The following is a 27889-nucleotide window of genomic DNA, read 5'->3' as shown; positions in this document are numbered from 1 at the left end:
CCACAGGCAGGGAGCTGAATGGGAAGCAGGGTCACCGGGACACAAACTGGCACCTATATGGCATCCAGGAGCATGCAAGGCAAGGACTTAAGCCACTAGGCTACCATACCAGGCCCTACATTTTTAAATTTCACTGATTTTTATTTTGTCCAATTCCATGTTTCCTGTTGTATCCAGTGATGTAGAAAATACAGAAATGCACAACAAGGCAGTTGTAGAGTCCATCAATCTGCCTTCACATCTCAGCTTTCCTTGACATCTGGCTTGAGGCCTTAGTATCTTCATCTATGCGATGGGGCTCAGAATTTGCAAGAAAACCTAGTGAGTGTTCTCTGAGATAACAGGCATAACAGCTGTGTTAAGCAAATGCATCTTCCTTCTTCTTGTCATCATTTTCCAAATATTATTTTTTAACAATTATTACATGCATTTACACACTGTTAGATACTGCAGTGATTTAGAATAGATTTAAAGTTCACTGGAGGAGGTATATAATTTATTGTCAGTAGCGCATTGTTATTGTAAGGGACCTGACGCCTCCAGAGTTTGCGAGAGTGTCCTGACAGCAATGCCACTTGGAGACCCAGAAATGACTGTTCATGGATGTGCCTAATGACAACAGCTCTTCTCATTCTGTGCAGCTTGCCTACACTTCTGACAACCTTCTATGTGGAAATTGCATCAAAAAGCAAAGTTGAAGACATTTAAAGGTAGCGGGCTACATTGGGGTTATCCGTAATTTTTATCCTTAATTTCTGCTTAATCATTAGGCAAGTGAAGTTGGGATGCAGAAGGAGTCCAACTTCAGACTTTAGGAGAAAATGGTGACCCTGGCAGTGTCATCCCTTGGGTGGTCCTGCAGGGGCAGGATGCGGATGCTGCAGCGTGTCGTGTCATACCAACTTGATCATGCTGATTTCTATCCTCCAGTCACACTTGTGTCTGAATTAATCACTAGGCATTTGATACACATCACCTCCCATACATATCTCAATTCATGATCTTTAAGGGTCTGGTCATTTAAAAACTCAGCTCCCAGGTGGGAAACAGGCTATCAATATATTCGAAAACCCAGTGTAATTGACAAATGCTTATGTTAGCTCAAACATGTAGCAGAAGGTAAGAAGTGCAATGCTTTGAAATGTATTTAATGGGATTATCTCTTTAGTGTGCCAACATTTTGTTCTCTCACTAAACAAAGATTTGTTGGTTTAGCGTCAGATATGTATTGGGAAGGATGCCTAATCTTTCATAATATGATTATAGAGTGCTTCATTTATAGAAATCCCCAAAGCTTAGGGAAAAAGTGCAAGGTGTATCAGATTCACACACACAAAAAGATCACTTACTATTTACTATGCTATGGCAATTATTTTGGTATGTGTGCTACTAAAGCAAACATAATCGCTATTATTTTAAAGCAAAATATATTTCTGCTAGTATTGTATTTTCCAAAACAAACATGTATATACACACACACGTATATACAGGTCTATAAGCACTATGTTATCTATCTAGCTATAGAATAGGTATCTAAATATGTAGATATTATATATTATGTTATATATAAATAATATATAATATATACAAATATAAATAAATATATTACATGTATTTTATGGAAATATATAAAGTATTATATATATTATAAAGCATAGTATAAAGAACCACTCACGACTCTATCTAGACCTAGTGTTCTGCAGTAAATAAGCAGAGATTGTGTGAAAACATAAAGGATGTGGCATCACCCTCAAGACAGAATCACTAAACTGTATTTGCCATCTTTAGGGTTTTCTTAAAACTTATTTATTTTTAGTGTAAATGCAGGTTTACGGAGAGAAGGGACAGAGATCAAAGTCTTCCATCTGATGTTTCACTCCCCAAGTAGCCACAACGGCCAGGAGCCAGGATGCGCCTCTGGATGACCCACACAGGTTCTAAAGCTTTGGTTCTAAGATTCTAAGGCTTTGGGCCATGCTCTGCTGCTTTCCCTGGCCACAAGCAGGGAGCTGGATGGGAAGTGGAGCAGCTGGGACATCAGCTGGCATACATATGTGATCCTGGTGCTTGCAAAGCAAGTATTTTAACCATTGAGCCATTGTGCCCGGCCATAGTGTGTTTGTTGTTGTTTGTTCGTTTTGTTGTTTTTAAAGATTTATTTATTTTTATTGGAAGGAGACAGAATTGGAGAGAGACAGAGAGATCGTCCAACTACTGGTTCACTGCCCAAACTGCTGCAATTGTTGAAGCTGAGCCAGTCCGAAACCAGGAGTCAGAAGCTTCTTTCAGGTTTCCCATGCGGGTGCAAGGCCCCAACGTTTTGTGCCATCCTCCACTGCTTTCCCAGACTGCAGGGAGCTGGATCGGAAGTGGAATAGCCAGGACATTCGCTTTACCCACATTGGCTGCTGGCACTTGCAGGTGGAAGATTATCTGGTTGAGCCATCATGCAGCTCCATCTTTAGTTTTATTTTCTGTGAAATGAGGAAGTTAGCTTTCTCATCTACTTTATAAAGATGCCATGCTGACCAGGTGTGTTAATGTGCAGAAAATAAACTGAAAGATTAAAACATAGAACAGCAAGAAACTATTGACATATCTCATCTTTTAAAACATACAAAAGCAAGAAACTATTAAACGACATATATTTTTATTTATTTATTTATTTAAAGAATTATTTTTATTATTTTTTATTGGAAAGGCGGATATACAGAGAGGAGAGAGAGAGAGGAAGATCTTCCGTCCGATGATTCACTCCCCAAGTGAGCACAACGGCCCATGCTATGCCGATCCGAAGCCAGGAGCCTCTTCCAGGTCTCCCACACGGGTGCAGGGTCCCAAAGCCTTGGGCTATCCTCGACTGCTTTCCCGGGCGACAGGCAGGGAGCTGGAAGGGAAGCGGGGCTGCCAGGATAGAACCGGCCCCCATATGGGATCCTGGGCGTACAAGGCGAGAACCTTAACCACTTGCACCACTGCGCCGGGCCCCATATATTTTTATTTTTCATGAAGGGATCATTCAGGGTCAATCAAGGGACTGAATTATACATCTCTTATATATGTTTAACTGTGCAAGTTAGGGTACGTAATGCAACTCGCACCGTGTGACACATGGACCCCAGGATCACAGCGCCAGAGGTTTTCATTGTTTGTTCTATTGTAATGAAGCCCCATCAGTGTGATGGTGAGTGAAAACCACACCAAACTCTTCAGAATATATGGAACAGCTGAGAGCTTAAGACCTGCCACAGACATCTAACTTCTCCAAAGTCAGAAGTGATCAATCGCAGAGATGGGATTTGGCACCTATCAGAATATTATACTGCACACAGTGAAGGATATGGAAAAATCTGACGCCTGAACTGGTTCACCACATTGAGCTGTAGATCCACGTGGCCTAGCCTGAGAACAATCTGCTCTTTCCTCCATTCTGTGGTGCCAACTGCACTGTCTGTGCATCACATTTCCTCGAACTTGGTTTTTCTCTCTCATAAGGCAATCTACAAAATCAGAAATTACATAAGCGGACATGGCAACTTCACAAAATGCCTTGCTCGTCCACTTGCTATGGGAACACAAGCACGTGATCGCTCAGCGGCTTCCATCTTCAGGCTAAGCTGTCTTAGCAGCAGCATTTTGTAAACGACTCAAAGACATTGATTTCTTTTTCCTAGGAAGTTCACCACTTGTGTAAAGATGGAAGATGAAAGTGACAGTACTGACTCATGTGCCAAAGTCTTCAGTGGCTGGCACTCTTACGTTGTCCTGAAGCATTAGCCTCTTCAAACCCTTGTCCTCTGGCACGTAATCAAAGACACGGCTCGGCCTTCCCAGGGTTCTAATTGCCTGCAGTTGGCGAATCACAGAGTGGAGGCAGATGTAGCAGCGGTCTCACTGTGCTTCAGGAATCCAGGACAAAGGTCTATGAGACATTCCTGTCCATGGAAAAGGGGCATTCACACAAGCTGTCACACACCACACAACTTTTTGCCCCCAGATAAATCTATCTTTTAATTACAGATCTTCATGGTCTTTTTGACGTGTTAAGGTACACTTAACCAAAAGCTCCTTTACAAATGTCAGGAGTGCATTTTTTTAAAACTTTTTTCAGTTTGAAAGACAAAAAGACAGAGACTGAAATATTCCACCATCTCCTTCAGTCTCCAATAATAGCTGCGCTAGGCCAGCACAGGACGACCTAATCTCCTACGTAGGTATCTTGGACGCAGGTGGATAACTCTTAGGACATAGACAAGCAGGAAACTGGATCAGAAGGAGAGACTTGATGCTCTTCCCACACGTGCAGACATTCCAGGAGGCAAAAGCCTGTCCCAGTGCTAGATGTGATTGAGCCTGGGCAAGTTGGGTATTCTCACCTTAGTGATCAGGATAGCTTTCCTATGATACTATTTTCCCATCTTACTAATCGGTTGCTGGGTTTGGCTCATCTGATATGGGAGGCTGCCTGCGTTCAGTGATGTCACAGTCGCAGGCTATATGGGGAACAGTTTTACACAGAAACTTCCAAGTGTTCCTGGTCAGGAGTCCCATTCCCATTTCTTACGAGTCAGTTGTTACACACTCACCAGCATTCCCCTAGCAGTTCCTACTTCAGAGAAGTTTCAGATGCCAACAGTGCTAAACTGGTAGGTTCTGAATGGTAGATATCTGGGTGCAGGTATCTTACTCAGAAGAATGTGTTGAGTGAATGATCCCCTTGTAGGATGCGTAGAGAAGTAGAGATGTGTTAGAAGGCTAAGGTTGAGGACAGCTTATGGCAACCTGAATCTTTCACAGAGGTACAGTGAGTTCAGGATTCTAAATCTGCAGAAATGTGCAGAACGGGAAAGTTAGTAAATGCTTTACACAGGATTGACATGAAGGTCAATTAAGGCAACATAGGTGGCACATGTTGGACACTCAAAAATTGCTAGGTGTCTCTTTTCTTTTCTGAGGCTGCAGAGAGATTCTTTCTCCCATTCATCCTCCAGCTTGACTACACCACCCCCACTCCCTCCCACTGTGTTTATAGACATACTTATGTTTACACACAAACACATATGTTTAACAATGAGCTGTGTAACTATCATTTCACACCAGGATGCCGAGCTCAGCCAACACATTCAAACACTAACACCTGCGAAGAGAGCAGGGAGAATGACTTCCATAAAGCAACGTTAATCTGGAAATTGGAGTCAGTGATTCAGAGGGGCAATTTGTAGATTTCCTAATTGTTTTTCTTTGTGAGTTACAAGTTGGTGGGAATCCTTTATTCGCTTTCTCAGAGTGAGTGTGAGGTCCAAGAGACAGATGATGGATTTTAAAACTTGCCATCGGTTGGTGAGCTGAAGCTAGTTGTTTGGATCGAGTTGTATTATTTTTCTTAGGTAGATTATTTCTCTTGGCTCTGCAGAAGGCAGCAATTCCTGCCCTGGTGACTCACAGGTGATTTCTGCCCTGGGACTCCCATTGGGAAAGGTGAGGCCATGGGCCCTGGTAGCATGGGCTGAGCCTATTCTGCTTGACATCTGACTCTCAGAAAGACCCCTGGCTGGTTCTTTGCCAAGTGCTGGAGCCAAGAGCCTTGTCAGCTGCCTGATGGAGACCACATCTTCCAGCTGTGGCAGATGTTTCACACCCACAGAAAATACAATCTCTGTTCCTTAAAACCAGATCTGACCCTTGAAGGAGCTGCTAAGGCAAAATCAGATGGCAACCAGGGTGTGGTTTCACAACTGACACTACAGTCACAAAAGCCTCTGAGGCATGTCGAAGTAACCTCAGAGCAATAAATGGCTCAAGTTGGAAGGTCTCTCCTCTCTTCGGGCATGAAAGAAAGGGTGAGTGGTTAGATCTCACCCCTTTTGCCAAGTAAACTTAAGTTAGAATTGTGACAAGACTGCTAGGGCTTCAATGATGCACTGATGTCTTGCTCATGATCTCCTCTCCTCAAAGGTATGGACTGAGAGTTAGTGTCCCTGCAAACTCCTGTTTAGCCCCCATGGTGATAGTATTGGGGAGACGAGGCCTCTGGGAGGTGACGAGGCTGCAGGGGAGCCCTCCTGAATTGAGTGACATTGAAGGAGCTCATTTCCCTAGTGAGCACACAGGGAGAAGCTGTTATGTGCTCACCAGGAAGTGATCTGCACCAACACTGGGTCTACAGATGATTTAGTCCTGGACTCACAACATCTGGAGCCTTGGGCTTCTATTACTCATACACCATCTAGTCCATGGTTGTTCTGTCAAAATCACCTCCCAGACTAGGACAATCTTCCTGCAGACCACCACGAGTAAGGTGGTACAGTCAGCTTGGGAATGAAAATGGTACTTGCATCTGAAAAATCCCTAGTTCTCAGTGCACTTTGGTGTCAATGATTTCTTGGTGGAGATTCCAGGAGCTCCGCTGGGCAAGTCCCTGGAATAGAGGTCTCTCAGTCTGTTGACCAAATTGTTTTTTTTGCCACAACGGGGACAAGTTGTTGTGTGACTGGTTTCTGATTTTGTTTTGCTTTCTCTTGCATTTAAATATAACTTAAAGTTAACATAGGTTTTTGAAAAGTGAATGTACTTATTATGAAATCACCAATGTCTTAGCCCAATCTACTTGGACATTGACTATATTAAAGGGATTGTTACTGTTACTGTGACACTCTTTATCTTTAAACAATTCCCTAAGTAATTGCAGCTTCACTCTGTCCCTGCCCCCTGTGCGTGTTTCACATTGGTTGTTATTACAATTTTTTTTTCTTTTCTTCTTTTCATTTACCTTCTTATTTTATTTTCTGAACGAGGTCATGGTTTTTTCCTACATCACATTCTGACTTTCTTTCCAAGACCTTTTGTCAAGGGTCATATGGAGTAGTTGTACACAGTGTTTGTCTGTTTTGATGCTGATGAATAAAGACTGACCTGGGAGTGCTGAGCACTGGGATGCAGAGATAGGAGAGGAGACGTTTCTGGGTGTAGAGAGGAGACTGGTCCTGCCCAGGACCCTTTGGCTAAGCATTTCTGGGAACCTGCTTTCTATCCCTCCGTCAAGCCTGAGCCCTGCCCTTCTTAAGATATCGTGTACCGACAGGGAGAAGTGACGGTGCAATGAGATGAGAGTAAGAGCTGGGAGGTGACTGGGAGACCCCTGGCCTGAACCATATGAGACCAGTCAGAGCAGAGCTGGCCTGGATGTGGGCAGCTCAGCCTCTGTACAAAAGGCCCAGACCATCCTCTCGGAGGTAATCAAGACACGCTCCTCAGCTGAGGTGAGGGCTTTCTCTGACACACACAGTGGGTGGCCACTCAATCATCCTGCCCAATATAAACCCTCATTTCATTTCATTTCTTCCAAAGTGTGTGTGTGTGTGTGTGTGTGTGTGTGTGTGTGTGTGTGTGTGTGTGCACGTGCGCATGTGTGTTCATGTGTGCTTTGAGGAACATACATGCTAGGCAAGGAACTCGAGCAACTCCTGCTTGGCTGCAAAGCATCTCCTCACCCAAATCAGAGGAACACCGAGCTCCTGCCATTCACCGTGCTCCTTTCAGTGAAACAATCATGAAATGGAAATCATTTCACTCCAAACATGTGCTTCTTGGGGAAAGCAGATCTTAAACAATAGTCCAGGATCATGGTACAACTTAGGGCAGGAAGTACAGGATGGATTCAACAGCCACTGCAGAGATTAAGGGAGCCAGAGCCTCAGCACCTGCCTTGGGACACAGCCTGAGAACTGGCACTAACATCATTACTCTTTCATTAAGGGGCAGGGATTTATTTCCCGCCTTGCAATCAGAGCTTTACCCCGCAACCAGTCAGCAGAGAGCAGTGGAGGCAGCGAAAGCTGATGAGGCAGAAAGGAAATCAGATCAACAGACACAGAGCACCTTCCAGTATCGATACTCCTGGCCTCTGTCTGCTTCTCCAAACCACTTAATTTTTGGCAGGCACACACAACACATTAAAATTCACCCTATGGTTCTAATAGATTTTCTCTGCATTCATGCTGAATGGAATGGCTTCTTGTGGATAGTAGCAGCATGAGGTTGACATGTATCTGAGTTAACAGTAAGTTTGCAGTAAAAATTCCATATAAAATTGTGAAAACTCATGGTATTCACAACCTATGGACATTAACATCTATTGGGGCAGAAGCACTGGGTCTTCACTGAGGGTGGAATTCAGTAACAAGCACATGGATTCAGAGGTTTGCTTGTTTGTTTGTTTGTTTTCTCCAATCCTTAACAGGCTGATATTGGGCAAGTTATGTAGGCAATTGGGTACTTCATGTTTTAAATGAACTTAGCATGTTAAAGGATATATTTAATTTTTGAAGCAGAGTTGCAAAGAAAGGGAGAGACAAAGACAGAGAGTACTAAGTAAATTGAAAATTGATCTGCCATATGACCCTGCTATCCCACTTGTGGGAATATATCCAAAGGAAACAAGATCTGCATATGAGTAAGGGATCTGTAATCCTGTATTTATGGCTACACAACTTTTTAGCTGCAAAGACATAGAAATAACCCAGATGCCTGTCAAAAGAAGAGTAGATAATGGTACATCGAATCAATGGAATACTACTCAGTCATTAAAAAGAATGAAATTGTACTCTTTGCAACCAAATGGTCCCAACTGGAGACCATTATGCTCAGTGAGAGAAGTCAGTCCAAAAAGGACAGTTCTCATGTGTTCTCTCTGCTATAAGCCAACCTTCATTCAAATTGCAGGATCAACAGATATGTAGGCTAACCTGTCTATGCATATAGTCATACAGATGAACCGTATAATAGGGACTGTCGTATTGAGATGTGAAGATGTGTCACAGTATGCATCTCTACTTCCAAACAAAGATAAACTCCCAATGAAACTGCTAGATACATCTTGACAATAGGATGCGGGACTCTACCACGTTCTGTACCTGCAATGTCAGGATGCACTTAAATAGCAGAATGATGGACTTAGGACTGTTTTTGAAGGACAAGGCTACTGTGATAATATAGAAGAAATCAGTGTAGGGGCGGGGACTTTGAAGGGGGAAGGGGAAATCGCACAGTCTTTGGAACTGTATCATAAAATAAGCTAATTAATTAAATTTTAAGAAGAGGGATCCACTATAGTTCATAGGCAAAATTGTACACATAGCCCATAATGATGCCTCAGCTTAGCAAGGGACCAGCAATAGAACCTTTGTGTGTGAACATGTGTGTGTGTGTAAAGGAAACTCATGGTTGTTTGTGTGAACATTTATGTGTGTGTACACACAAAGGAAGTTAATCATCCTGTGTGAACATGTGTGTGTATAAAGGAAACGAAATTGTGTGTGTGTGTGTGTATATAAAGGAAGCTAATGGTTGTGTGTGTGTGTGTGTGTGTGTGTGTGTGTGTGTGCATAAAGGAAGCTAATGGTTGCAAAGCAGCAGTCAGTAACTGCTAGCTGCTGTCACTATAACATTTTAAAATAAGTCAGGAGTAATCTAAATTGCAGTGTCTATTTCGACACCCAACACTCTCCTCTTTAAATCAACAGGCATAGATGAGGGCTTTCGGAGAAGCCCACCTCCAACGGACCAGCCAGCATCCAGTTGTTTCCTGCTTACTGATAGCAGACCCTGTTGTCTTATTTACTGTATCAGGCATGATTGAAATGTGATTAAAGTTTTTTTTTTTTTTAAACAGAGCCTAAAAGAAACCACAGAAGAGAAAGTAATCCTTCCAGACAAGTGACAGATCGAAGCACGAGGTGAGGCCCTAAGCTCAAAAGTCTTTATGAGTCAGTTAGTAGAGCAGGCTGCCTACAAGCATCCTTCATGTGCACCAGTAAGAACCAATGCAGGACCTGCAGGGGGCTGGAGGGTGGTTCACTGAAAGACAGACTGATCTTGCCACAGATGTGATGGATGACTCTAAGTGACCTGTGAAGGCATTCCTGGGGCCCAGGGCCGCAGCTCGAAGAGCCCAGACACCACTCTCACTTCTGAAATGGTTATTAGCGACTGAAGTTGCAGTTGTCAAGTGATGGTGTAATGACTTGAGCTTGAAGAAAGGTTATATCTCACTGTGTCTGTTGTACTGTTGACACTTAAAGGAAATAATTGGTGGATTTAGAACGCAGAGAAGCCAGTGGGTAGAATGGGAAGAGTCGTCAAAAATATAGGGTACAGTGTCAGGGAGACTGTGGGAAGCAAAGCCAAGAATTACTGCCAGACTCCAGGACACAAAACAAGAAGCGCAGATGCACAGATCTGCAAACACACTCAAACAGGCATGCACACACACATTTTTGCATATCTGGTGGGTGTGGGGTGGGGAGGAGGCTGGAACCAGGGGTTCCTTGTATCACCAGTCACTCTGCAACATCTCACAAACCACGATCAAAACGCAGGGCCCCACAGTCACCTGACCGGCATTGCATTTCCAATTACTGGGATTTTGCTAAAAGATCCTGTGGTCAAGAGGAAACCTGGGAACTTGCACCCATCAAGAAAGGCCGCTTCCGTGTGTACACACGTGGATATGTTTGCTCCCATGTGGGAAACATTCCTTGAAAACTTCTGAAACCACCTTTGCTTTCACAGTACTAATTGAGGAAGTGGGTAAGCTGGTTGTCAAACTAATTCCAACTTTGAACGCCAGCACCTCTTAACTTAGCCATATTAATAAGAGGTTTTCTTTAATAACCATGACTTCCACTATTTTTCTTAACCAATGATAAATCCAATACTTGGTAAGTCTCGTAGATGGCACTGCTGAAATGTACATACTGAAGGAATTGTGTTACTTGGCTGACTGCTTATAGAACTTCCTTTATTTTCACTCTTACTCCGTCCCGATGTCCTTTGAATCATCATCTCTCCCCCATGTGTTGTGTATCAGTAACATGATATGCAATAGCAATGTCACATAGAAATGACTGTATTCGCGACATAAGCCCATAAACCACATTAACAAGTTGACCTAAACTGTAAGAAACACTCAGAAAATTCCCCTAACTTCCCATAAATTAGATCAGTCTTACTCTACATGAAGGCAGTAATGTCAAAAACAACACTGTTACAGCAAATTCAAAGGGTTCTTTCCTAAATTATTCTGCTTGCCGCTGATAGAAGATATTTAGATGCAGATCTGACGAAGCAACGCAAGTGGACACTGGGACTCCAAAGAGCCGGGGTCACCTTTGTAATTCACTGTGGACACAGAATCAACTCTTTTTATTTCCTCTGGAAACAACCAAGATGGGCTTAAGTCATAAAACAAAATCTTAAGAATGGTATAGTAAAACATATGACAAATCAAAAAATACGATCACCCAGAGATATAGCCTGCTTTGTGCGCTGAATCCTCACCAGAAATAGTCCACCAGTGAATAAGGCACCAGGGGTTTGAGCGGTTATGCCCAGTGGGACCCTTGTGTAGAAGAGGCTCTGAGCTACTGTGGGAGCCCCCAGAGCTCCTCCTCACACCAAGCAGGTGTCAGGTCCTGAGTGGACTCCTAGAGACCTCCAGGTTCCTCCTAGTTAACTACTCCACTGGTCTCCATAACCTCACATCTTGCTGGTAGTTAGGAGGTGATGTGATGGCCCCTGGAGATGCCTCCAGGGTGTCTGGTGTAGTGCTTTGTGGGGCCCCCATGGTGCGTGCATGCAATGCACAGAGAGGGAGCAGCATTCAGAGCTGCTGAGGCAGCACTCCTCTGGCGAGGGAAGTGCTTGTCAGACGCATCAGCACACAGCATCCACGGAGCTGGAAGAAGGGAAGTGAACTGCGTTACAACAAACTCAGTTTTCACCAGCGAAAGCCCCACACTGACATTTACATTAGCTTCGTTTGACATGTCCTGATGGCTCGGATCGGATAAACAGGAACTCTCTTGCATGTTCACCCATCCCTCCCATAAAATGCACCTCTCAGCCCAGGTCTGTGGAGGTAATAGATTGTGCAAAATGCTGCAGTTTCCTGCTGGCTATCCCCTGTGAAGGCAGAAACCCTGGGTAGTCAAGAGCATCTCTATGGAATTCACAGGTGTGGGCGGGAATGACCAGTGTATTGAAGCGCAGAAGCCTTCTAACGCAGAGCAGAGGTTTTCAGACTCTGCTCATCCAAGTAAGCAGGGGAGTCCTGCTTCAGACTCCTTGATCAACATGTGACAGAAATGGCACCCGGAGGCCCCAAAGAGTGCTGGAAATCTACACACAGGAAGGACAGATGTGCAGCACATCATGGTTTTGTGCCTGTAAGCACCAAGTTATGCCTATTAGTACTCACGTAAGTAGCCATGAGTACTTGGTACAACATAGTTACACCTGTGACTACTTACAGACCTTAGCTCTGATTTTATAGTTATCATTCCATCATGATTGGTTTATTTATTTGAAAGACAAAGTTATAGAGAGCGAGGGGAGAAAAAGAATATCCAGCCATTGGTTCACTCCTCATATGGCTACAATGCGCAGAGCTGAGACAGAACAAAACGAGAACCCAAAAACCTCCTCCGGGTCTCCCAAGTTGCAGGTGACATGCAAACTTGCAGCTCACTCCATCAACGAGGCTCATAGAACCACAGGACAACACCAGCTGGGCACACATGGACCACGAGGACTCGTTAAGCCCCATGGCAGGAGGATCTGTGCCCACAAGAAATGTGCACGTGCTGTGATAGAAAGTTGGTATCTGAATGAGCCGGGCTGGGCCCTTTCTATTCCCACACACTGGTGAACTAATAACGAGAAAGCCCTGTTGTCACTGCTGATATGCAGTCTCTCCGGCCACACATGAAAATGGTAAGGCATGCATTCTGAGGATTCATGCTGATGTAAGGAAAGATTTGGCACACACACAAAATAGCGAAAGCAAACCCAGATGACACACCAGGGTAAAGAATTTAAGAAACATTTGGCAGGTTAATGATTTCATTAATACAAGCAATATTCCTACAAGGAAAGGACTATCAAGACTGTGGGAGAATGGACAAATACTACAAACTAAGTTCACGGAAAAGGAAATGGAAACCCTAAATCAGTAATTACAGATACTTGCTATCTCTCATATTAAAATAACTAGAAATCAAAATTATGTACCATTTTTCACCTTTCAGCTTAACTCAGCAAAAATAAAGATAGGAGATATAGGAAGATAGTTTAAGTCATGTATATTATAAAAAATATAAACAGATGCTGTGACCCAGCAGTTCTACTTTCAGAAATTCATCATGCAGATATAGCGCCAGGTGTGTGCAAAGAAGTATGCATGAGAGTGTTCGCTGCAGAAAATTGTGATATAACAAATTACTTGAAACAACTGAAGTGCCAATGAGGAGGGATCTGGGCCGGTAAGTCCTGGAACAGGAATCCTGGTGCGAAGCAGCCCCTCCGGCATTCTTAGGAATGAGCCCCAAGGAGGCAGCCATTGGGAGGAAGCCGTGTGTGGACTGTCTGATGCTTGCACCTGCATACAGCCTCCTTGGAATTACACACGGCAGCCTGGGAGCCTTAGGTCCTCCAGAAAGAGAGACGGAGTGTCCTTAGGCCAGACTAGGACAGCGAGTTCTAACACTATGGATTGTATTGCTACTGATATCACACAACTACTTTTTACAGGAGTAGAAATTTTAAAGATAAGACCTAATGTGAAGATACTTCAAATTGTTCACAAATATTGCAACTAAACAAAAAGTTTACGGAGATACAGTCATTTGAAATCCACGCATCCTGTTTTCGTTACATGCTGTGTCCCAGGGATGTTCGCAAGCACCCGCCCACACATCGTTTGCTCATCGATGCAGTCCAGGCTCGGGGGCGTTGTTCTGAAGGGTGAGAAGGATGTGAGCGTCAACTTTCTCACGGTCTGTACCTTGTGCGGCTGCGACATTCTCTGACAGTCAGCTAGGTGCTGCAAGCAATACTGGAATGCAAGGAGGACCAGTTCCATTCATCCCGCCAGTGTTGCTCTTAACTCAGTTTCAGGCATCTGCACACTGCGGCGACACAACAGAGCGGAAGACCAGCCTGCCGCCAACTGTAGCAACATCCACCATGTTAAGTACTTACACCGCTTCTCTCATTTGTTACAAGAGCACTACATGAGACTCTGAATGGATAGTGCTGCCACTGAATTCAGTTGTTCAATTTTGCTACTGAGCCCCGTGTCTTGAATATTGGCTTTTTACATGACTGTGCACCTGTGCCAGCATTCAGATACCACCCAGTCATGTTGTTTTTCAGAATGCCATTTAAAGATCTGTTTTATTTATTTGAAAGGCAGAGTGGCAGAGAGAGAGAGAGAGAGAGAGAGAGAGAGAGAGAGAGATCTTCCCTCACTGATTCACATGGACAGTGTCAGCAACAGCCTGACCCGGCTCAGGTCCAAGCAAGGAGCCCGGAACTTCATCCTGGTTTCCCATTAGGGAGGCAGGAACCCAAGTCCTTGAAACATCTTCATCTGCTTTCACAGGTGCAATAGCAAGAAACAGGATCAGAAACAGAGAAGACAGAGCTCTCACTGGCACTAATATGGAATGCTGTGTTTTGTCACAGGTACCTATTTTCTCTGCCTAACCCCATTACTAAACTGTCAAATGCAATATGAACTTACTATCACGTCAGCACTTTACTGAGTCACTCTAGGGTATTTCTTAAGGACAATTTCTGTTGAAGTTGCACGACTGCTTTGGCAGCATTTGGAAAATACATAGTTGCACTGAAAGACCACTGGCACTTATATTTGAACTCAAATGTTAATGGGTATGTCTGGATCCCCTGTACATTTTTGTTGGAGTAAAATTATTTAGACTATGTTACACTGTAGCAATCCACAGGAGTAAAGCTGCAGGGTAAGCTGGTTGAATACATTTTAAGGAGACTATGAAGTTTTTCCAGTTGCTTCTATAAACATAGTCATTGTGCCTGTCAATCAAGGACATGCATTTCAGTCCATTTAATTATTATGTTTTATTTTAACATCAAGATGAATAGAAGGGGCAGGAAAAGAAATATGTTACATTTGGAATGCTTTTTAGGAAAATTGTGTATTAGGGGAAAATACTTATGTATCTCTATTTTGGTTCAGAAAATATTCCAGACATCAGCCTGAATGAAAGTGCTCCATGTTCGTAAGTTATGGCAATGGCCAGGGTAGCGGGCTGGGAGTGTCGGCTGTGAAAGCTGGGATAAGCAGCAGACCCTTTTGCATGACAGCTCAATGTGAAACAAGAAACCAGCTCGATCCAGCTCTCCCTTGCATGGGTGTCAACATCAGAAAATGCTCCATCACACAGCTAGTAGAAGCATGGCCTGATGGACACCGAGCCTGACCTTGCATCCTCAAGAGACAGTCCCTCCAAGTCATGGGTGAGGGAGACTAGCAAGGGTCACTGAGGGGGGCATGCAAGTACAGCTGCTTGCCCAGAATCCATTCCCTAATCAACAGGACTCAGCCTCAAGGGGTTGTCATGGCAGCCTTCTCACCAGCGCTCACTGAGCAGGCAAAACACAAAGCAAAACACTCTATTGCTTAAGGATACGGGGCAGTTAGGAAGGAAAGGATGCAAACAAGGGCCCAGCTCAGATGGGTTGGCCACACCGGTGGGAACAATACCTACTCCTTTATTATAGGAACTGCAGAGAGCTCTTTGTAATGGTAGCTCAGAGAAAGGCCGATTGTTTTGACACCTCTGTGCATGAGTAAATGGGTGGACAGATGCATGGTAGATGCTTGAATGGATGGATGCAGAAGTGTATGGGAAGATTCACATAGACAGCTGATCTATAGAGAGATAACACCTTTAAGCCTGTATTTGTATTTTGGTGTCTATAGTTATATGTACACTTAGAGCTTTCAGTCTCCTTATACATGCATTCATTCTTGATGCATATCAGCTCAGGCAGTAGGCAGGGAGCGTGAAGACCCCCTTTCATGACCAGAGATGTTTGGCGTTTTTAGCTCATTGCTTTGGATTGAAGTCCTCCCTTATGACCCTTGAGATATGCAGAAGTCTCCAAAGCCTTGGAGGTGCCCATCAGACTCCAGGATTTATTGGGTGGCTGGAGGCTGCTTTGGGTCGGGCAAAGCGAGGGACTCACGCCGTGTCTGGAAAGACAGCCCTCAGCTGCACCGCGTCTTGTGCCTTTAGCAGGTGCTTCGATGTCAATGATATTAACTCTCATTATCTTTGCTTCCCTCGATCTGTCTCTTCCTTCTCATTGAGCACACTGGCCCCCTCTGCACTCTCCCTCTGCCTCTCCTTAGATTTATGGCCAGTGACCACTAGCTGGCCTGGAATCGCGGATGTCAAGCTGAGACTACAAAGCCGGTGGTCAGTGAGCTCTTGCAGCTGGCAAGAAATAGTGGTGGTCTTTCCATGCCTATGAAAGACAAATGTTTCCCACACATCTGTCTAAACAAATTACAATCACAGGTAAATTATTTCTGAAAGCTACTACACATGTCCTGAGTTGCTGCCCAACATGGAAAAGAAAAAAGGAATGAAAGAAATAGTGTGCAATCACATGACTTTCCATATGCTAACTTCAGCTCTGAAATGAGTGACAGAAATAATGATGGAATCACCTAAAACCTATGTCACACCAAGGCATCCTATCACACTTACACATAGAGGTTTTCTAGCTAACATTAATGAGAAGAGCACAGATGCTTTAATGCTCTGGGGGTTTACTTACGTATTTCTATACATTTTAGCTTTGTAAATGTGTAGTACAATAATCACGTACGTGAAATTTAGTAAAGCTGTGTCTATGGTAAACATTGTTGAAGGATTAAGTGTTTGTGCTTAGGTATCCAATTCATGTAACAAAACCCACATGGATTATCTTTATTTATTTGCATTTTTATTTGAGAGGCAGAGAGAGAGAGAGAGTCAGAAAAAGATAAATGTATACAGTTAGACACACAGAAATATACAGAGATCTTTCATCTGCTGATTCACTCCCTCAGCTGTCTACAGTAGCCATTGCTCGGTCAGTCTGAAGCCAAGAGTCCTGGGTTTAATGCTACTTTTCCATGTCAGTGGTAGGGCTGCAAGCATTCCAGACATCACCTGCTGTCTCCCAAAGTTGTCATCAGCAAGAAGCTGGGTCTGAAGGAGAGGAGCCAGAACTCAAAGCAGGCATCCCAAGTGGTCACTTTATCACTCGGCCAAGTGCCAACCCTACATGGGTTATCTCAAACTTCACAATAACCTCAAGAGTCAAGTCTTATGCTGACAACCTCACTTACCAGAAAGGAAACTGCTGGCACAGGAAGGAAAAGGGCACATTGTCAAGTTAATGGATGGCCCAGTCTCATCATAGGCGGAGTCCAAGACCTATGGCACAATGTCATGGTACTCACTGTTTCTAGACAATCAGCTCTGTGGGATATTGGCTGAGGCCCCCACCGGTTTTGCAGAATATTTCAAGGTGAGGCTAAATGGACACCCTCATTTTGCTTATTTTTATTTTGTCTACATGGTACGTCAGAAGCTGTGGCATCATTTTACGATGGAAACCTGCCGAGAGCGGCAGTGAAGGGCTGTTCCATAATCCAGACCAGGATATGGACGAATGAGGTCTCTGAACTCCTGCTTGTAATTTCATACAAAATAATGAATTCCATCTCCTTGCACTGGGACAGCAAAGAAGGAAAGGGCCAGCTCCTTGTTCTCAAAGGAGTAATTTTGTAGGAGGAGAATCAAAATGGAAGTAAGGAGAAGACAGAACTTGACTTAATGCAGTGCAACATAAATGCCCCTCAATGATAGACTTGTAGCAAACATCGTGCTCCCAGCATCCCATATTTGAAAACAGACTTGAGAAAGAGTATTCCTAGGAGAATCTCAATGGGAAGAAAGTCTTTCTGAATCTACAGATGCAAACAACTGCCTATCATAGTCTAATCAAGCTTCTGCCATGGAACTGGCCAAGGCTACCATGGCTGCTAACACATTCAGGAAAGACACTCATTCCTGAATAACTTCAGGAAAGTAAACAGCTGACGGGACTCTGAGGTGGAAGTCCATCATCTCTGTGCCTTTCCTATCATGATGAAACTGCCTACATATGCAAAAAAGAAACGAGAGGTGGATGACCTGCAGCCTAGTGACAGTAATGATGTAATTAGTTAAAAAAGAAAAAGAAAGCAGTGCATTACATTGTCTCCTCATTTGTTGTATAAAGGACAGTAGTCAAACTAGGAACAGTTTACCAAGAGCAATCAGCAAACCATATTTGTGAAGGGCTATTCAGAAGATTCCAGAAAAACATAACTCTAGGATACCTGAATCCTACAGACCTTTCTGTTCAAATGGTTGTAGGTTAACTAGGTCATAGATTATGAATGCTTCCCTTTGTAATGAAATTAATTTAATGTAGTTGAAACCCAGAGAGGCAAAGAGAGATAGAGACAAATATAGAAAGATCTGCCCTTTGCGGGTTCACTCTCCCAAGTGCCCACAATATCCCGACTCAACCCAAGTCCCCCATTGAATGGCTCAGCTGATGGAACCCTCACTGTTGACTCCTGGGCACACATTCCTGAAGCAAGCAGGACTAGGAAGCAGACTCAAACCCAGGCGTCCCGATACGGCTTGTCTGACCCCAAGTCTGCTTGAGGAGTCAGAGCTGAGAGTGTTGGCTATAGAGTTCACAATTTTAAAATTTCCATTTGTGGGAAAACAAATCATTAAGTGAAGAAACACAAATAAATGAGAATTTTTAAAGTCAGTTACTGTAAGAATAAAACCTGAGAAGAGAGAGGGAGATAGAGCCAACATCTTGGGCAATGATACCCTGGCATTCTTCTTTGCTGAGAACTATGCCAAAAGGCTGTCAAGTTTCTGCAAACCAAGATTGCCAATCAGCTTCAAGGAAGAGTTGGTCCTGGTGGTGCTTTGAGTAGATTCAAATCCTCCAAGCTGGATTTCTGCAAATTTTGGTAAGAGAAAGATCTAGACTTTTCTACAATAAAGTTGATGTGGTCTATTGGAAATCAACATTTATGGTTCACAGGTCCTATAGGAACTTGTGTTCTGAAGAAGAGAGAAAACAGAGGCTGACATCCTGTGCTACCACCAAATGCCTTCTCTGTTCACTGCTGGGGGAAGATGAAAAGGAAATTAATAATTACCTCCACCAGGCAAAACCAAGGTCCGTGGTTGTCATCAATGGACACTATCAACCACACTCCTGTTTGCACAGTTGGAGTTCTGACTGCTGGGGAGTTCTAAGCTATTCAATGAGCGTTTCTGTCATGTTCATTTTCAAAAGGATATAATTTCCCATCCAAACTGTAACATACCAACTTTCAAAGGAGCCGCTATGGGTAGGTGCTGATGGCACTGTGTTTTCTAACTGGTGATTAGCAAATTTATTGCATGATAAACCATTTTCAGTGCAGTTTTGAAAAATAAAAACATGCTTCTTCCTGAGTAATTAGTTGCTCTTTGCCACCAACAAACTGTAATTTTTATTCCTTTTACACAAGACCATTTATTAGGAGAGAGAGAGCTAGCAAGCATTTATGCTTTTGTGTTTATACTGCAAAAAAAAAAAAATACATAGCATCGAAAACCTGCTCTGAGAATTCTGAATGCTGTTATATTTTAAAATCCACATTAATTATAGATCCACTTATTCTTAGAAAAGACAGGAATTGCAACAGGGTGTTCTTTTGGGGGAGTGGATTCATGTATAAATTGCCTCCCAAGGACCCCAATGAAATTTCCATACATTCACCACATGACACTGATGTGTGAAAATTGACATGAAGATTTGAAAATTGGGACAGAGGGAGGCCAAGCATAAAATAGCTTCAATTTTGTGCTCTCTCTGGCTCTCAGAGGAATAGTGCATAGGACTGACCAACACAGCACAAACAAGCGAAAGGGGAAAAAAAATTCAGGGAGAAGGATAGGAGTTATTAAGGAGAAAACACACTTCTCACTCATGGAGAGAAAGGATGATCAATGGAGTTAGTCACAGAGAAATTCAAGCAGAAAATTGCTGCTGTTTTTTATCTGAACAGCAGAAAGTTTAACAGAACCAGAATTTCCAGACTGAGCTTGGCATCTACAAGTATCTGTGAGCAAAGAGGTGGGAGAGAGGTCTCTGAACCTGCAGGGGGTGGCCAGGTCCTCTCAGATCAAGTGCAGAGGAGGTACTTGGCCTCTGAATTGCCCTCCTCAAAGACAGTCAAAAGTAGTATTGCAGTTCGCAAAATTAGTGAGTGATCTGCTTGGTTCCAACGTCTGCTCTCATATAAAAGTAATAACCCAAATGGTAGCCAAAAGGAATTTGAAGATGATACACAATCCGCAGACAGCTTTTTACAAGTGGTGACAAATGTAAACACACTCCTGACAACACGGCAGGCACCTGCAATTCTTCTTGCTGAAAATTCCTAAAGAGTAATTTGTATCTCTCTTTCAGTAAATATGCTTTGGAAGCTTGAGGAAAACAAAGCCTTTAGTTACCCAAAGTGTTGACTCTCCTTGGGATTCAGATCCCAGTTAGCCCAACTGCATAGTTTAGAGTACAACGTAGTTGCTTTCCATTGGATGCCTCATGGTGACCAAGAGCAGAACTTGCAAACCTGAAGGAACCAACTTGGCTACATGGGAACACGACCTTCTCTCATTCTGAGACAGAAAGGAAGGAAAATGCTAAAGCCAAGTGGAAATGCGCTTGGGAGCAAAACAGTTCTAAGGAGAATCTTAGAAATTGACAGTTGTATGATTTCAGGCAGGTGACTTAATTTCTCTAAAGCTCAGCTTTTTCCAACTGAAAAAATGAAAAAGTAACTACAAAAATCTATTTTACAATCACTGAGAAGAATAAATTAGATACACAGAGCCTGTGTGCTCCACTAAGCGCAGAGTAAATATAAGCCAACAGTGTTTTATTTTAGCATAACCCTGTGAACTGCTCCCCATTGCTCATACAAGCAAACCCACAAAAACCCTTAAATCAGCTTGGTGTTTCAAACCTGGCATAATGTTTTTACAATCAGTTTTCACCTGATCCTTGAATGAGACTTCAAAAAGTTTCTGGACAAATGGAATGGAAAGTATGAGTTTATTTTGATTACAAAAATGTCTTTGAAATGAAAAAAAAAATGTTTTATGTTATATGGAAAATGTATATTGTGAGAAAAGCTACCTGGCTTTTAAGTTTCTTTTTATACCAGTGTCAACTTGCTCTTTGAATTCCATTCTCCATGAGCCCTTTGAGGTATTCTTGTGTTAACTAGGGCAATAGTAGCTACAGTAACAAATAAACCTCTGACAACATCCAGAGAACTTGACTTCCATGAATCCCATCACGCCTGCTCATGACGAGGCTCTTCAGGGACTCAGTCTGCTTTAGTGTGACTCTGTCTCCTTTGAGCCTTGGACATCTGTGTGTTTGGTCAGTGTTCGGAAAAACAGCTTTAGTCGTCAGGGAGGTGAGTGGTTTACTCACTGGAAGGACCCAGGGCCACATTACAATGGTTGGGGGAGTTCCTCCATGACCTCATCTTTCTCCCAGTGAACAGCTGCTTTCACTTGCCCACATGTTAGAATCCTCGGGGGCTGCTGCAGAGACATGACTGAGCAGCTTTTCCTGCTCCCCTTTCTCCTGGGCTCTGCAAACATGGTGAAAAGAGCATTGGACCTTTTCCAGGTTTGGCTGTGCAGAACGTAGAGTGGCAAAATGTCTCAGGAAGCGGCAGTGTCTCAGCACAGAAGACAAAGCTGATACCTGGGACAACGAACCCTAGGATGAGTGTCGCTTCTGATGCTGCTCCCTGCAAATACACTTGGGGAGGAAGCACTGGATGAATCAAACACTTGGACCCTGCAGCCACGTGTTGGCAGGGCCCAAGCTGGCCTCTGTGGCCATTTGGAGGAATGAATAACAGATGGAAGACCTTGCTTTCTCTCTCTCCTTCTCCACTCTCATTCTCTTTCTCTCTCTCACTGACTTTCGTGTAAATAAATAAGCACATCTTAAAAACAAAAACTTAATAATCCTAGGGAATTGCAAGTCATCATCAAGAAAGTTCAAATGTATCATCTCAGATGGCTTGAGGACCAACAAAGGGTGGTAGGTGGAGACAAAGAATCTCTCCATCATCTGTAACAGACATAGCCCCTCTTCTCACCTGGAAGCCATGGGAATAAATATTCAGTTGGCGTAGACAAAAAGGCAACAAAAGTTTATTGCTGAAGAATCTCAGTTCTTTTGCCCAAAAGACAGCTATTTTCCGTTCACCTCAAACAACTTCAGGATATTGTCCCGGGGCCCTGGGAGTATTTTGTTATTTTCTGTGTGAAATATTATATTCCCTGATGGACATGGGGAGATTGTATTACTGCCCATTGATTCCCTTAGTTGACACTGCAAGCAGAGCTGGTGAACTCAGGACTCAGGGCTGCATCCAAATGCGGAGCTGTTGCTCTGCTAGAGGATCAGGATGAGGCCGTTGCAAGCCAAGACTCCGGAGAACCTGAACGCCGTGGTGCAGCGAGGGGCAGCCACAAGTCCATCTGAGTGTGTGACAGTCCTGAAATTCTCAGTGTGATGTGCTGGTTGACATAAGAAGCTGATTTAAAAAAAAAATCCCTCAAATTCCTGCCATTTAGCAATTAGCAATCGTGAGGAACTGAATCAGGTAAGGTAGGATGAGGTCTCAGCTGGATTTGTTTCTGTTCTTCTGTGGAAACCTCCTCCAAACAGTGAAAAGAAACCAGAATGAGCTTAGAAAGAAAAGGTCTGGCACGGATTCTATTTAATTTTTCCATGACCATTAGAGTTCTGATATTTTGCTAAAGCACAGACTTTTCTAGAAAGGGACAGAAACCTGTGAGGAGAGAGGTACAGCATAGATTTCCTCCACCACGAGTCTCCCCTGGGCTCACTTACTTTTCACTTTGTGATGCGTTAGGTCTGTGATTTTCCCTCAGATGATGATCTGCAAGAGTGGCTTTTTGCATGCTCGGGATCTCATTTATTAGGAAGTGAAGTATGTAATGGTGAAAAATAGCTCAGTGGATTTCCCCTTTCTCTGGGGCGTCTGTGCTCACCATGGCTCACTGCACGCACAGTCGGCGCCTGGAAATAAATGGTAGGGAGCGGGGCCTGAGTGCGAAGGGTGAGCTCGCGCCTCCTCGATACCTGCTGGAAGCCTGCGGCAGCTCATCTCCTCCTTTTGGTACAGGGCCTGGAAACCGAAAGGATGCGGGGGTCACCGTGTTAGCGTCTGCGTCGACGCATGGGAGCCGTGCCTTCAGCCATTTGTCTTCTCGAGGGGGTGTGTGTGTGTAGTTTCGGCGCACCATGCTGGAAGCAAGACTTCTCCGCCTCCCAGGCTGTGAGATGCCTTTCCCAAATCACCTTGAGGACTTGCTGGCTGTTGAGAGGAAAATCCCTGAGTGCTATAGGGAAAGATTTAAGACTTAGTGGGAAGAGAGGACTTGGAGTTTGATCTTTTAAAAAAAGTCTTTATAAAGCCCAGTAATAATGTATGCATATGCATTTCTAGCTATGAAAAGAAACTCTCCTTTCTTGACTTAACTTCTCAAAACTGCTTGTCATTCCTTTCAGGACGGAAATACTAGAGCTGTGCCTGAGTTGACTGTGTCCTCAGCCAGGTGGTGGGGGCAGAGCAAAACTCCCACACACGGGGCAAGTCCCCTCTGGCAAGCAGCCTTCTCGAGCCTTTGGGCTACACCACTGCTATGGATCAAAAGGAATGCACGCCCACCTTGCATTTAGCTTTCCACGAGAAACCAAGAAAGAAATACTTTCCAAGAAGATCAAAGTACTTGATCACAGATAACAAAGATATTATGATACAATCAGAAAAGAAATGATAACTTTTGAGTGAAAGCCAATAAGAAATATAGAGTTTAATACCCCAACCTGCCCCTGTGTGTGCATGCAAAGCACGGCATTCCACACAGCTTGTCTCACCCAGCTTTTCTCCATGTTGTTTCTGAGTCACCTGTATTACCTTTGAGGCATCAACTTAAGGTTCCATCAGCTTAAGGTTCCGCTCTTCATGAGTGAGTCTGTCTCTGCTCAAGCTGCTCCGGTCGCATTGGCATGAGTGCACGATGCTGAGCAGATGGACTCCTCTGTGACCATACTCACATTCAGAGAGTCCAAGTTGCTTCTTGCTCTCATGTGCTGCTGTGTTATTACAGATAGTAGAAACCTAGGCGCTCCACACTTGACATATAACGGAGGAAACTAAGGGTCAAACAGGTGAAATTATTTTTTGCGATATTGTATAGATCTTGAAGTGGATGAAACTAAGTTCTGGGTCTCTATGATGCCTTATTGCTCCTGCCAAAGATGGATTCTGCCTCCTCTGCTGCTTCCAGAACCGTCCTTGTGTCTCTGAAAAGGAGATTGTGGGGCTTCCTTCCTCAGCAGTCACTTGGGGCCATGCCTGGAGGAGGCAGCAGCTCCACAGGACGCTCACTGTCAAGGACAAGGAACATGCTACACTTATGAGGAAACCTTCTGAATGCTCAAGGCTCCAGAGGTTCATGGACAATGCCGTTCTTGGCTAACTTCTTAGATAAGATTTACAGAGTAACTACTATCAGTGAGAGCTCAAGCTATTGCACCAGTAAGAATATGATGACAACCCAGGGTGAATGGTAGGGTGGTAGGGCTATGTGCTCACCTAATCTTCCTGGATTGGGAGCACATCCACCCTTGGCATCTCTCACTTAGGTCATTTTATCCAGAGAGAAAAACGGATGGGTCCACAGCCAAACTCAGAGCGTGAGTTCTCAGTCCCAAGAGGTTTGCTGCAAATGTCAGAGGCAGATCCCTTTACACCCAGCAGCTGTGGCAGAGGACATTCCGGGAGCAGCTGGAAGCTAGGTTTCTGCCGTGAATCAAAACTCACACACTGAGCAGCAGTGTGACAGAAACAAACTGTGTTCTTGAGTTTTGTTTGAGCTGTCACGTCAGTGACATCAACAATGCCTCTAGATGATGCTTGTGAAGCAACATATTATTTTGTGACTTTTTTTCTAGAATTTTCTGTTGTTTGCAGCTTGTAGATTTCTCACATTGTTTTTGCGTTTGTGTCTTCGCAATCAAGTTGACCTTCATCAAGCAAACATTGATTAAGACTTTTCATAATGCCCAAGATCTCCAGGCCTTTCAGGGGAAGATAAATTAGTGTTACATTGTATCCTTAGACCTCAAGAACCTGGCTGCTGTCCTGGCATCGCATGGCAGAGTCCTCACAAGAGTCTGCTAGGCGTACGAGCCTAGAGATTCACGTCACTGGTGAAGTGATTCATTTAACAAGGATTGCCTTCTGTTGATTATCAGCTTTGCAATCACTCTTCAGCTCTGGCTGACGAAGTCCTGTTCCCACCTGTGGATCTCTGCTAATTCTATGGATTATCTCTGTAACGGGGATATCAGTGCTTTCACCCCACCCCCGTGTATTTCAGTGAGTGTGAACTGCTTTGTTTTCTCTGTAGAAATTCTAGCACGACTGTTGCTGCAATCATTCACTCTTAAGTCTTGTAAGATTTCTAGGGAAGATTCCTAGGGTTTCCATCATAGACAGAAATGGAAACTGAGCTGACACAGTGACCTCAACTACAGAATACACAAAGAAATAAGGAGGAACGGCTGAGGCTGAGGTTAGGCTAACGGAGTTTTTGAAACTGATTGTTGACAACAGAGAACATTCAAATATTCCCTTGTAGCAACAGGAAAGTTAAACAAAAGTAAACGAACATTGGCCACGCAAACAAGTGATTGTACCGGAAATTTACCAACCTTGGCAACTAAAAATAAAATTATAGGGTAAATGTAACTACATATAGTAACCTTGCTTTTAATTATTTTAAGTGCAGGACAAAAAGAATCAGCCATGCTAGTTTTTCTTCTTAAAATTTATTTTTATTGTAAAGACAGATATAGAGAGAGCAGGAGAGACAAGGAGATTTTCCCATCCATTGGTTAACTCCCCAAATGGCTGCAGTAACGGGAGCTGAGACAATCCAAAGCCAGGGGCCAGGAGTTTCCTCCTGGACTCCCATGAAGGTGCATGGTTTCAGGCCTTGGGCTATACTCCACTGCTTTCCCAGGCCATAAGTAGGGAGCTGGATTGGAAGTTGAGCAGCCTGGGTATGAATCAATATCCATGTGGGATCTTGGCATTTGGAAGTAGGGGATCAGCCGACAAGCCACACTGTCTCCCATGTCAGTTTTCTAACAACTTACCTTCAGCCATGAGCACCTGAGTCTAAGTTGTACTTGGTTCATCGCCAACTGCAGAATGAAAAGCAGACACCAAACAGAAAATCCACTTTAGGAAATGCGTTGGACTCAATTATGGCTTCAACTTAGGAAAACGTTTTCTTCCTGTTTCAACCACTTCCTAAAGACACTGTAAGGATGTTGAGAAAGGAGTGGAGCTGTCACAATCACTATTGTCACCACTGATGCTTACCCATCCTAGCCCACCTGCTGGCTCTTTGACCTGCCTTTCCTAGTTTGTACATCAGAGCAGACATCAGATATCTCAAAGATTGGCTTGAAAAGGGACTTGATGAAATCGTGATGCCTTTCTCCTATGAAGGAGAATAAAGGTGGAGATCATTGTTTCTGGAATTTTTCAGTTTAAAATTAAGTCAGCCATTTTAACCTTCAGGGTGAATAGAAAAGAAGTCGACAGGTTAAACTACCAGTCCAGCTTGTGGGAAATACTATCTAAAATAAACACAGGGCACCCTCGACCTGTCTCTACCCACTCATTCCAAGAATATCCAGGGAGCAGTGGGCAGAGATGATGATTTTCTGTGCATTGCAGCACCATTAGAATAAGGAAACGTCCAATGCTTCCTGCCGCAAGCTAACTCATGACAGAGAACACCTCTAGGGGATTGAACACATTTCACTTGAATTCTCACCAGTGGTTTTCCTGTAACACTTACCAGAAAGCCACATTAATATCAACTTTTGCACAAATGATGATTCTAATAAATTAGCTTGCCAAAATTTATACAACGTTTAATTTTAATCATCAGGATTTATATATGGATTTCTTTCTCATTTTCACTCTAAACTTCATACCAATATCATAAATATTCCAATAGGATTCAGCCTGCACAGTTTCTCCAGCTTTGTTCTGTCCTAGTTGACTCAGACTACCTTGATAAAATGCCACACCTAGGGTAATTTACCGAAACAGGAAGTTACTTGCCCACAGCTCTGGAACTCAGACAGCCCTGATTGAGTTTCTGGTGAGGGATCCCTTGAAGGTTTGTGTGAGAACACCTTCCCCTCTTGCTGTTGCATCGTAGCCAGAAAAAGGGGTGGTGTTCTCTTTACCAAAGCCCTCTATCCTAACATTATAGGGTCAACCCCATATGACCTCATCTGGGACTGACTAATTGTATCCTTACAGACTTAATCACTATATGAAACAAGAGTGGACATTAGGCACTCCCCAGAGTCACTCTGGAGGGCGTGTGCCTAGTTCACTCAAGAATCTTGTACCTCTAGTTCGACTGTGTGCACTCATTGAGTCCTTTGTACTGTTATCATGATTCACGTGGTTCTCTTCCCTCTTCAAGTTCATGAAATTTCTAGACTTTACAGACAGTTCCTCAACACGAGCTGTCACACGCTATCTACAGATCTAGGAGAGCTCGCCTCACAGTTGAAGTACTGGGTTTATGCTAACGTCCATGGTCACCTCCTCAAAGGCGCTCACCAGACAGCCCACCTCAGACCCCCTGACATCACGTTAGTTTACTTTGCTAACAAAGCCCAAGCCCCTCTATTGGCATTCAGTAACCCGAGTCATGTGCCAATACTGCTTTCCAAGATCATCTTCTCCTTTTGAGAGAAGATTTCTCTCACATAATAGGAACTCTCTAATATG

At 43.7% G+C, this 27889-nt stretch overlaps 1 long non-coding RNA gene across 1 annotated transcript; it reads right to left on the bottom strand.

Annotated features, from left to right (window-relative positions):
* Positions 1-24383: 24383 nt before the first annotated feature.
* Positions 24384-26342, bottom strand: LOC121148765. Its single transcript, XR_005882588.1, has 2 exons — positions 26224-26342; positions 24384-25140 (listed from the first exon to the last, which is right to left on the bottom strand). It is a non-coding gene; the product is annotated as an uncharacterized LOC121148765 (long non-coding RNA).
* Between the last annotated feature and the right edge of the window lie 1547 nt (positions 26343-27889).

The sequence above is a fragment of the Ochotona curzoniae genome, unplaced genomic scaffold (genome assembly GCF_017591425.1).
Source record: "Ochotona curzoniae isolate NIBS_2020 unplaced genomic scaffold, NIBS_Ocur_1.0 scaffold_4701, whole genome shotgun sequence".
NCBI lineage: Eukaryota > Metazoa > Chordata > Mammalia > Lagomorpha > Ochotonidae > Ochotona > Ochotona curzoniae.
Note: the sequence above shows the minus strand (reverse complement) of the source record. Positions and strands in the feature narration are given on the sequence as shown.